This window comes from Saimiri boliviensis, chromosome 14 (assembly GCF_048565385.1).
Source record: "Saimiri boliviensis isolate mSaiBol1 chromosome 14, mSaiBol1.pri, whole genome shotgun sequence".
Lineage (NCBI taxonomy): Eukaryota > Metazoa > Chordata > Mammalia > Primates > Cebidae > Saimiri > Saimiri boliviensis.
In genome coordinates this window covers 52,296,059-52,307,202 of record NC_133462.1, presented here as the reverse complement: position 1 = coordinate 52,307,202, position 11,144 = coordinate 52,296,059, and the positions used below count along the sequence as shown (strand labels likewise).

At 40.1% G+C, this 11,144-nt stretch overlaps 1 protein-coding gene across 2 annotated transcripts in view; it reads right to left on the bottom strand.

Moving 5' to 3' along the window:
• Window positions 1–2,065: 2,065 nt before the first annotated feature.
• Window positions 2,066–11,144, bottom strand: part of ZNF281 (zinc finger protein 281) — a 32,090-nt gene continuing 23,011 nt past the window's right edge. For both annotated transcript variants that reach the window (XM_039466897.2, XM_010348992.3), the window contains exon 2: window positions 2,066–11,144. This exon is cut by the window's right edge. The gene's annotated coding sequence lies outside the window, so the exon portion shown is untranslated.

The following is an 11,144-nucleotide window of genomic DNA, read 5'->3' as shown; positions in this document are numbered from 1 at the left end:
CTCTGACCTCAGCCTCTCACCTAATCTCTTCCTTGTTGACTCCACTCTAGCCACAACACTGCCTGTTCAGTGGAACACACCAAGCATGCTACTGCCTCAGGGCCTTTGCTCATGCTGTTTTCATTGCCCAGAACATACTTTCTCCCAGTATTCATATGACAAGCTCAGAGCCCCTTTACCTCCTTCGTAGGTACTCTGCTGTCAGTGTCCTCTGATGAGAGGCTAGATCTGACCTTACTTGATCTGAAAAACCTACCCAAACAATTCCCTCCCACTTAATCACTCTCTATCTCCATACTCGGCTTTTTTTTCTTTGGGTAGAGATGAGCTCTCACAGTGTTGCCCAGGCTGGTCTTGACTTCCTAGGCTGGAGTGATCCTCTCAATTTGGCCTTCCAAAGTGCTAGGATTAGAGGCAGGAGACACCATGCCTGCTATGCTCTTTCTTTACAGCACTGATCTCCATCTATGTTTCTTTACTTACTTATTACTTGTCTCCTTCAGCAGGGGGAACATCTCTGTTTTATTCACAGCAGTACCCCTAATACCTGAAACAGTACCTGGCTCAGAGCAGGGTCACACACACACACACACACACACACACACACACAGCTGAATTTGATGAGTGAATACTCATGCCACTATGGTGCAGAGCCTACTGACAAGTCTCAACACTTTGGTCTACAACCCCGCACTCTCCTGCTGCTGTTCCCTGGGGAGGGGTTGGGAATGGGTTCCTCTCTAAATATAGTATCCTCACTTGCAAGAGGGCAGCTGGGTGCTTAACCTGTATCAGCTCTCATCTTCACCACACCCATTTTACCGGTATGGAAACAGACAGGTTAAGTAAACCGCTCAAGCTCAGCTAGAGTGACCCTCACCCTGTTTCTTCTGATGGGGTTTCCACAGTCAATAGAAAACTCTTCTACAGGCAGCTACAAAGATAGGCATTAAAGTGACCACACAGCTTCGTTATAAATCTCTCTGCTGACTCTATGTCTTCATAGGGGAAAACGAGAATAACTACTTTTGTAACAGACTAAATGAAAAATAATTTCAGACAGTTAACAGAAAATGGCTAGGCACAGTGCCTTAAGCCAGTAATCCCAGTACTTTGGGAAGCTGAGGCAGGCAGATAACTTCAGGTCAGTAGTTTGAGTCCAACCTGACCAATATGGTGAAACCCCATTTCTACTAAAAACACAAAATTTAGCCAGGTGTGGTGGCACGTGCCTGTAATCTCAGCTGCTCAGGAGGCTGAGGCAGGAGAACTGCTTGAACCTGGGAGTCAGAGATTGCAAGAACCAAAATCGCACCACTGCACTCCAGTCTGGGCGACAGAGTGAGACTGCCTCAAAAAAATGAAAATAAAAAATAGAAAAAGAAAATGAATGCTATTTCCACTTTCATTTTTACTCCTCCCCTAACTGGCCTAAGTTTTTCTTATCAAATTGCCATTAAGTTTTCAAAATGCTATGCAAAATGAAATACGGTTGGCCTTCATGTTTGAAAATGATGTTGCTGAGAGTGCTATTTTTTAGGCTAGAATTTTTACAGTCAGCAAATAAAGTAATGATCAGTAAATTCAAGACTAGTTCCACAGAATGATTTGACTTCCTCTTAACCTGCTGGACAAGAGTGAATGCTATTTATTTTTCTATATTTAACATATTTCTGAGGAGCAGGGATGGAGTAAGTACATTCAAGCCACAGGTGGTCAAATAATTTTTGCCATTGGTTTTAATTATATATGCCACAATATCTTCTGGTAGAAATGACAAACTATAAACATCGGTTTGTGTTTCATCCTATTCTTTTCCACTGTTGCCTGACAGGAGGAGCCCAGGTGAATAGAGAAATTACATCCTTGGCTACAAAATGGGGATGCAATTAGAACCATCCAATAGAGAAAGAATCTAAAAAATTTGGGGATTCTGGGACTCCTATTTCCAATACCTTTGCTTGTTAGAGGGGAAAACTCAGGTCAAGCAATTTGCTGCAAAGCACAGACACTGTGACACATTCAGCAAGGACCAAGGTATCCTAATTTCCCTGTAATCAGTGTGTTTTCTTTTTCTTTTTCTTTTCTTTTTTTTTTTTTTTTTTTTTTGAGATGGAGCCTCACTCTGTCGCCCAGGCTGGAGTGCAATGACATGTCTCGGCTCACTGCAATCTCCGCCTTCTGGGTTCAAGCAATTCTCCCTGCCTCAGCCTCCTGAGTAGCTGGGATTATAGGTGCCTACCACAATGTACGGCTAATTTTTGTATTTTTAGTAGAGAGGGGGTTTCTCCATGTTGGCCAGGCTGGTCTCGAACTCCTGACCTCAGGTGATCCACCCCCAGCTCAGCCTCCCAAAGTGCTGAGATTATAGGTGTGAGCCATCGCTCCCAGCCAGTGTGTTTTCTTCAAAAACCAAGGATTATCCTCCAACTCGTCTAGGGGAAAGAGAGAGAGAGAGAGAGAGAGAGAGAGAGAGAGAGAGAATTTCCACAGAAAACATGCATGACTCTTCTGACGCTGTTCACAGTTAAAAATTGCAAATTACTTTTCAAAATTACTTCTCTCAAAATACTCAGACACCTGGCCACAGACTGCCAACCTAATACTAAAATAGGCACCTTGATCAGCTCACGCTGTGACTTTAACCATTCAGCTCCATTTGACTGCAGTGACAGATATCTTTGCCAAAAGAAATATGAACAACTCTGGGAGCTGATTGCAAAATTGGGATTGGTCCAAACTTCTCCAAAGTGATGGCTCTGTTGTCTGGAATGTCTCACAGCCAGGACATTTTTCTCAACACGTCAGCTCTATATAATGAAAGCAATAAGAAGAAAATCAGATGTGCGCAGAGCTTCTCTCTCTGCCTAATATGGGAATAATAATTAACTGTCCAAAAATGTAAGCACTGGCTCATGGCTGATGATTCACCTTAAAACTGTGCAAAGAAAAAGGCCAAACCTTTTGCAAAGCATGTATCAAGAGTCATTAAAATGTCTACTTCCTTTGACACAGTAATCTCATTGCTGGAAACTGATCCTAAGAAATGATCCAAAAGAAAAGATGTTCACTACAAAATATGAATCAACCTAAATGCCCAAGAATAGGAAAAACAGTTATGGTGCATCCTTCTAATGAAATACTACCCTATCATTAAAAATGAATTATGAAGACTGTCACAATATACAGGAAATACTGAGGATGATGTTAAATTGAAAAGCAGAATACAAATGATATACATGCATTATGAATGTAACCATGTTCAAATATATTTCATAAAGGAAAAATGGAATGGCAATGGTTTTTTTTTTTCCTTTTTAACATTTTGTAATGTCGATCTACTGTTTTATATGTAGAGAGAGACAGGGTCTCACTCTGTTGCCCAGGCTGGAGTGCAGGGGTACAATTATAGCTCACTGCAGTCTCGAACACCTGGGCTCAAGCAATTCTCTCACCTTAGCTAGGACTACAGGTGCCAGCCACTGTGCCAGGCTTGTTTTAATAATTTTTTTAAAGTTATGTACAATATTTCATATTCTTTTCTATACAATAAACCGGCACACAAATACTTTTTAAATTATCTAAAATAACTAGCCCATTTCAAATATTTGTCCTTTACAAATTAGGAGCAGGACGCTTGCCCAACATTTGACAACCAGCGGAATATCCAAGCCAATTTTGTTTCAATCCCTCTGACCACTCCAAAGTCAACCTAGATTCACCTAAACCCAGAATATAGTCAGATCAGAAAAGCACATGACTCTGCCTCTCAAAAACTCCTGGCTCAGGCCCTCCCCTAAAGAAACCAGCCACCTGGGCATAGGGATCTCGGTCCCAAGCTTCTATTACCATTTCCAGGGAAGACCTGGTTTGTAAAAACCTCTGGGTCTACTTCCTGCAACCACCCCTGCACTCTGGGAGGCAAGTAAGCCATTTCCATACGGACTTTGGATTTGGACCCAAAGGTAGAAAAATACACAGCTCTGAGGCCTTTGTTTTGATGTTTGTTTCTCAAAAACATCAGTATTTTTTCACACCCAGTACATGTGGGGAGCAGCTGTTTTCTAGAGAACCCTATAGCTCTCCACAAAAAGATGAAGAGGTGGGGACTGCCCCTTTTGCTTCTGGTCTGCTACTAAGAAGTTAATCATCTCCACAAATAGTGCAGGCAATGGGTTTTAACCTTAAATATACAGGCTTGGTGTTCACAGATATTGGTCACTAATGTTTCTGCATGAAAGGAGACAGTTTTTGTTTGGTATACAGGGCATTAAAGAAGATAAAGGAACTACTAATTTCTACAGATTTGTTTGTCATGAGATCAAAATGTTCATAGTAACTCAGAACTATCTGTCTAGAGAAATGTAGCCATTGCTAAGCTAATGCTTAGTAAACTCAAATAAACCCCATTTTTATGATTGATATATATGAATTATACTGTTTCAAATGCATGCTTTTGAAATAGTATTATTCAATAATTCTTCAAAGAACAAAATTTTAATTGTACAGAATCTTTTTTTTTTTAATCGATTGAGCTTTTTCTAAACCATCATACCTATGTTGCTCAAAAATTGTTGAGACCCTGGGTCAAGGAGACACTCACATTGGCTTTCAACAGAAAACGTGCTTCTCTACACTAAAATGGCCACTTAAGCAAGACTGTAGAAATGATTTATCTCACAATGTTTAAAGTTGAATCTCCACTCCAGCTATGTCATGACTGCACAATCAGTCAGAGACAAGTAGTTATACGCTCCTAAATAAAGAAGAGCACTCTAATGGCCAAAAGAGTTGAGTTCTAACACACCAAAATTACCTTAATAAAAGTTAAATTACCCACGTCCAAAAGAATACAAAAATCACCCACAATAATAATGTTTAAGTGTTAAGAACAGCAGAACATAAAATAGATCTATTTATATCACATAAATGTTATCTTCCCAAATTGGTATTGGGTTGAGCAGTGATATTAGCAGCATATAAGTCAGAAAGAAGAAGAAAAAGAATCAAGTGGTATAACCAGAGGCTACCACGTGAGAGCATAGATTGCTGTTTATTATTCACTGTAGTATCCCCAGGACCTAGTAAGTTCTGAATAAATATTTGTTGAATAAATGAATGAAGGTATGAATAAAGGAACAGAGCTCATCAAAACAAAAATGCAATTTGTATTGTAAAATTATAGGGCCATGCATACTTGCCTCAATAAGTCAGAAAAAAGGAGACTTCCCAAAAGTAACATGTTTGATTATAATTAAAAATTGGGCATTAAAATTTATATATGGATCCCACATTTAAAATATGGCTAAGGTTTTTTTGTTTGTTTATTTGTGTGTTGTTTTTTTTTTTTGTTTTTTTTTTTTTTTTTGAGACAGTGTCTCACTCTGTTGCCCAGGCTGGAGTGCACTGGTAGATCGTGATTTGCTGCAACTTCCACGTCCTGGGTTCAAGCAATTCTCCTGCCTAAGGCTCCCAAGTGGCTGGGATTACAGGCATTCGACACCATACCTGGCTAATGTTTGTATTTTTTTAAATTAGAGACAGGGTTTTGCCATGTTGGTCAGGCTGGTCTCGAACTCCTGACTGCCTGCTGCCCACCTTGGTCTCACAAAGTGCTGGGATTACAGGCGTGAGCCACCGCATCCAGCTGGCCAAGATATTAATGGAAGCAATTGGGACCATCCTAAAAGGCCCTTCAGAGACTGTATCTGTAGAGTCAAAAAGTTTCAGAAGTTTCTTGGTCAAATCGACTAATGGGTTTTGAGCACCCTCATTCTACGCGAATCTTCCCTAACTCACCATTTCAATTATGTGCACTAACAGGGCTCAGAGGCTGCTTCTAGGAGCATTAGAAAATGAGACACAGTCCAAGATGCATTTTAACTCTTCCTAGAGCAGCAATCTAAAGTGCACCCACCCCCATTCTTCTCCAGCTCATTGTCCTGTGTCCTTACTTTGCAGTGCTTAGTACAATCTAGTTATCTTGTTTGTTTGCTATTTTCTGTCTGCTTACTCCCACTAGAATGTTATTCCAGGAGAGCAAGAACTTTGACTGTTTTAGTTTATCACTATATTCCAGAACCTGACACAGTGCCTGGTACCCCACAGATACTGAAATTTTTAGGAATGAATGAACAAGTAAATGAGTGACTAGGAGCCAAGGATGATGTAAATAGTTTATAGCTGGCCAGAGGAAAATATAAGAAAATGTTCTTAGACTTCTACTCTAGGCTGCTATATGACAACATATAATTATCTTTTTTCAATAAGATTTGGTAGGCTGGATGCAGTGGCTCACGTCTGTAATCTCAGCACTTTGGGAGGCCGAGGCGGGCAGATCACGAGATCAAGAGATCGAGACCATCCTGGCCAACATGGTGAAACCCCGTCTCTACTAAAAGTACAAAGATTAGCAGGGTATGGTGGAGCACACCTGTAGTCCCAGCTACTCAGGAGGCTGAGGCAGGGGAATTCCTTGAGCCTGGGAGGCGGATGTTGCAGTGAGCCGGGATCATGCCACGGCACTCCAGCCTGGTGCCTGGCAACAGAGTGAGACACTGTCTCAAATAAATAAATAAATAAATAAATAAATAAGATTTGATAGAAGGCTTTCTAAGCAATTGACATTATCCTTGGATGAACGATCCAAGTCCTTCCATTCCAGATTCCAGATAAATTCTTTTTTTTTTTTTTTTTTTTTAAACAGTCTCACTCTTGTTGCCCAGGCTGGAGTGCAGTGGCACAATCTTGGCTCACTGAAACCTCCTGGGGTTCAAGCAGTTCTTTTGCCTCAGCCTTCCGAGTAGGTAGAATTACAGGCATGTGCCACCACAACGCTGTATTTTTGGTAGAGACAGGGTTTCTCAATGTTGGCCAAACTGGTCTCAAACTCTTAACCTCAGGTGATCCACTGGCCTTGACCTCCCAAAGTGTTGGGATTAAAGACATAAGCCACCACACCTGACCCCAGATAGATTCTAAGTCAGATTCTGACAGTTCAAAGTTCAAACTGCTCTCAAAATTTAAGACTACATTTCTAAAAATAACTAAAATAATATTAAAAACTGCAAGATTCCAGCTACAGCACCATCTGTAAGTCCATTCAACTTAACAATTAACTCTGTTTCCTATCATACTTCTTAATTTTCACTAGTAAAAATATTTAATTCACTAATTCAACAGTGAATAGGTAGAAAATTAAAACCATTTTAATTTCTTCATTTTGCCTTAATGTAGCAAATTTAATATTCTCTGTGTTTTTTAAATTATGTCTAGATTCTTAGGAGAAGATTTAACTTAACCGGGCCTTTCATCAGCAGTATGAAATGAGATCTAGATCCCTCTAACTTGACTCCTGCTTCACTTCTAGCTTAACTAATTGCAGTTCACAGGGTTTGCATTCCCTGAAATATTACATGGTTTTACAACAGTCAGGTTCTTTGGGCACATCACATCTATGGCAAGAATCTACTTTGACTAATCTTGGGGATACAAGATTGTGTTGATATTTATCCACATAATTTGTTGAATATGGGACCCCCAAAAGCTAAATGAATACATACTAGATCAATCTCTTTTCAGTAGATTCAGACATAGTACACACTGATATTTCATAATATTTCCATGATAATTCAAAGCCTAGCTAATTTAGGCTAACAAAGTTTCAGTGTTCACTTTGAGCTGTTTACTTACTTTGGCCACCTTCTCCATATACTAGATTCAATATAACAGATCAGATTTTTGCCCATGCCAATAATCATTCCAAAACCAGGTATAGCAAGGATGTATTAATTCAGTTGGTTTGGGTTTTGCACAAATATTACAGCAACATTAATGGAGATTAATATTTAAAAAAAAGAAAATCACTCATAATGCCATTGTACAAATCAAACACTTCATCCCTATGCATACATGAACATGAACATAATTTTATCTATCTAATCTATTTGTTGAGAGAGGATCTTGCTCTGTTGCCCAGGCTGGAGTGCAGTGGTACAGTCACAGCTACACTGCAGCCTCAACCTCCTGGGCTCAGCCTCCTGAGTAACTGGGACCGCAGGTGTGTGTGTATCACCACACCTAGCTAATTTTTTTTTTTTTTTTTTTTTTTTTTTTTGACACGGAGTTTCACTTTTGTTACCCAGGCTGGAGTGCAATGGCACGATCACGGCTCACCGCAACCTCCGCCTCCTGGGTTCAGGCAATTCTCCTGCCTCAGCCTCCTGAGTAGCTGGGATTACAGGCACGCGCCACCATGCCCAGCTAATTTTTTGTAATTTTAGTAGAGACGGGGTTTCACCATGTTGACCAGGATGGTCTCGATCTCTTGACCTTGTGATCCACCCGCCTCGGCCCCCCAAAGTGCTGGGATTACAGGCTTGAGCCACCGTGCCCGGCCTTTTTTTTTTTTTTTTTTTGTAGAGACGGAGTCTCCATATGTTGCCCAAGCTGGTCTCAAACTCCTGGGCTTAAGTGATCCTCCTGTCTTGGTCTCCCAAAGTGGCATAGCACCTGGCCATGAACATTATTTTTATTTTAATTTTTTGAGATGGAGTCTCACTTTGTTACCCAGGCTGGAGTACAGTGGTGTGATCTCAGCTCACTGCAACCTCCGCCTCCTGGGTTCAAATGATTCTCCTGCCTCAGCCTCCTGAGTAGCTGGGCTTACAGGCATATGCCACAATGCCCAGCTAGTTTCCGTATTTTTAGTAGAGATGGGTTTTCGCCATGTTGGCCAGGCTGATCTGAAACTCCTGACCTCAAGTGATCTGCCCACCTCGGCCTCCCAAAGTTCTGGGATTACAGGCGTGAGCCACTGCGCCCGGCGTAAACATAATTTTAAATTGCATTCGTAGTATACATGACATTTGGAGTTTTGTCCTTTTTGTTATATATTTCCATGTTGTTGGACACTTCCTATTTATGATTTCCAGGGCTACATATGAAATCTGATAAAATCCCAAGATTTCTTTTATACTCCTTTTGTGGGAGCATAGGCATTTCTCTTTTGTTTGGGGGAGATGATCATAAATAACACTTTAGTATATTTCACTAGGTCTAAAACAAATTCTTAAACTGGTATTACCAAGTCAAAGAATGAACATTTTCACATCTTGATTACATGTTAACCCAGATTTAAACCTGTGCTTTCAGAAGTATGAGTAATGTGAGTATTCTGGGAAATATAAAAATATGTATTAAAATGCTGTGGGTTTTGTTTATATGAAGGAAGGAAGGAAGGAAAGAAAAAGAAAGAAAGAAAGAAAAAGAAAGAAAGAAAGAAAGAAAGAAAGAAAGAAAGAAAGAAAGAAAGAAAGAAAGAAAGAAAGAAAGAGGGAGGGGGAGGGAAGGAAGGAAGAAACAAAAGAAAGAGAGATAAAAAGCACTGAAGAAAAGAAACAGGAGAGAAGCCACATTCAATGACTGGTAGGTCCAACCCCGGACTTCGGGGGAAGTTGCAGCTCCCTGTGACAGTGAAAGTTCCAATGTCTCCTCAAAGCATCTTGGTTTTCCTTTGCATTATTTCAGAATAATTATTCATAAATTATCTAAACACACATTCCTTTCAGAAACCAGATTTAAGGATGCTATGTACACATTCTGACAGCCAGGACCTCACCCATTTTGTTCACCACTGTTGCACCAGGATCTCAAACAGAGCCAAGCAGGTATTAGGTACCATTTGTTAATGAATCTGTTTTCATTAAACACTCATTGTGCTAAAAACACTGAAGGAAGTTTGAACTCACTACACTGTGTAACCTGGGCAGAATTTCTTCATTATTACTCACAAAATCTTAAACTTACTGATCTACATGCTATTTGACAAATCAGAACCCATTTCACAGATGGACAATAACTGCAGAGCATTAACTGGGCCCCATTAGGGAAGGCTGGGTTGAAATCCTAACTCCCCTCAAGTTCCACCATTCTTGCCACAATGACTTCATAACATCCGTCCGTCACAGACTAACACCCTGATAGACATCGACACTCTCCGCTGGTGCTTTTTTGTTTGTTGGTTCGTTTTTGAGATGCAGTCTTGCTCTGTCACCCAGGCTGGATGCAGTGGCACCATTTTGGCTCACTGTAGCCTCTGCCTCCCAGGTTCAAGCTATTCTCATGCCTCAGCCTCCTGAGCAGCTGGATTACAGGCATGCACCACCACATCTGACTAATTTTTGTATTTTTAGTAGAAACGGGGTTTCACCATGTTGGCTAGGCTGGTCTCGAACTCCTGATCTCAGGTGATCCACCTGCCTTAGGCTCCCAAAGTGCTGGGATTACAGGCGTGAGCCACCACACCTGGCCAAGAATCTGTTTTATATATTGGTAAAAAAAACTAGAGTCACAAACAGAAGTCCTCTTTTTCCCTTGCTATCTCTTTCCTTTCTAGAAGGGACAAAATCAAGACAGACATTTATGCTTGTTCAGAGAAATACGCTCATTCGGAGGAAGTGATTCTCTCCATGTTGTAAAACAGTGCTTTTGAAGTTATAAATTGGTTTTTAGTGAGTCCCATTCAGCACTTTAAAAAATATGAAACAGAATAAACTGTTTCAAAGAGCAATAATTTTAAAAACAATATTTTGTGTTTATATCAATTTATGATTTATATTATAGGTGATATAAATGTATTTTTTATCATGGAGTCACAGAAAAAAATTAAAAGCTTCTATTCTAATGTAATATAAATGAAGTAACAAACTATTCTCCCCATTTTCCCATCAAAAATTAAATCCCGAAGTCAAGTATTCCTGGGAAGTATGGAAAAATAATTTGCAATTTAAGAAGTCTATAGTTAAGCCCTAACTCAGTCTAAAACCTTTGAAAGTTTTGAGTTACTCAGTCATAAGAAAAGTGTTGGCACTTCAGCCACATTAATTACTGGTCAATTTCTTAACACTTAGTTTACTTGTTGTAACATAATTATACAGCCTATTATCACCGCAAACTCCTAAATTTTCTGTGCTTCCACTTTCCTGGCCACACTCCTCTTTGACATTTAAAGCCTTCCTTTGTATCCTGGGGAACTCATTTTCCATAATTAAACTCTCCTCAACCTCAAACTCCTGGCATTAACTTGAAACTCCCTCTCCCCACAGTTCTCTCAAGAGGAAGCTGTTCTCCCAGGCATTTAACAA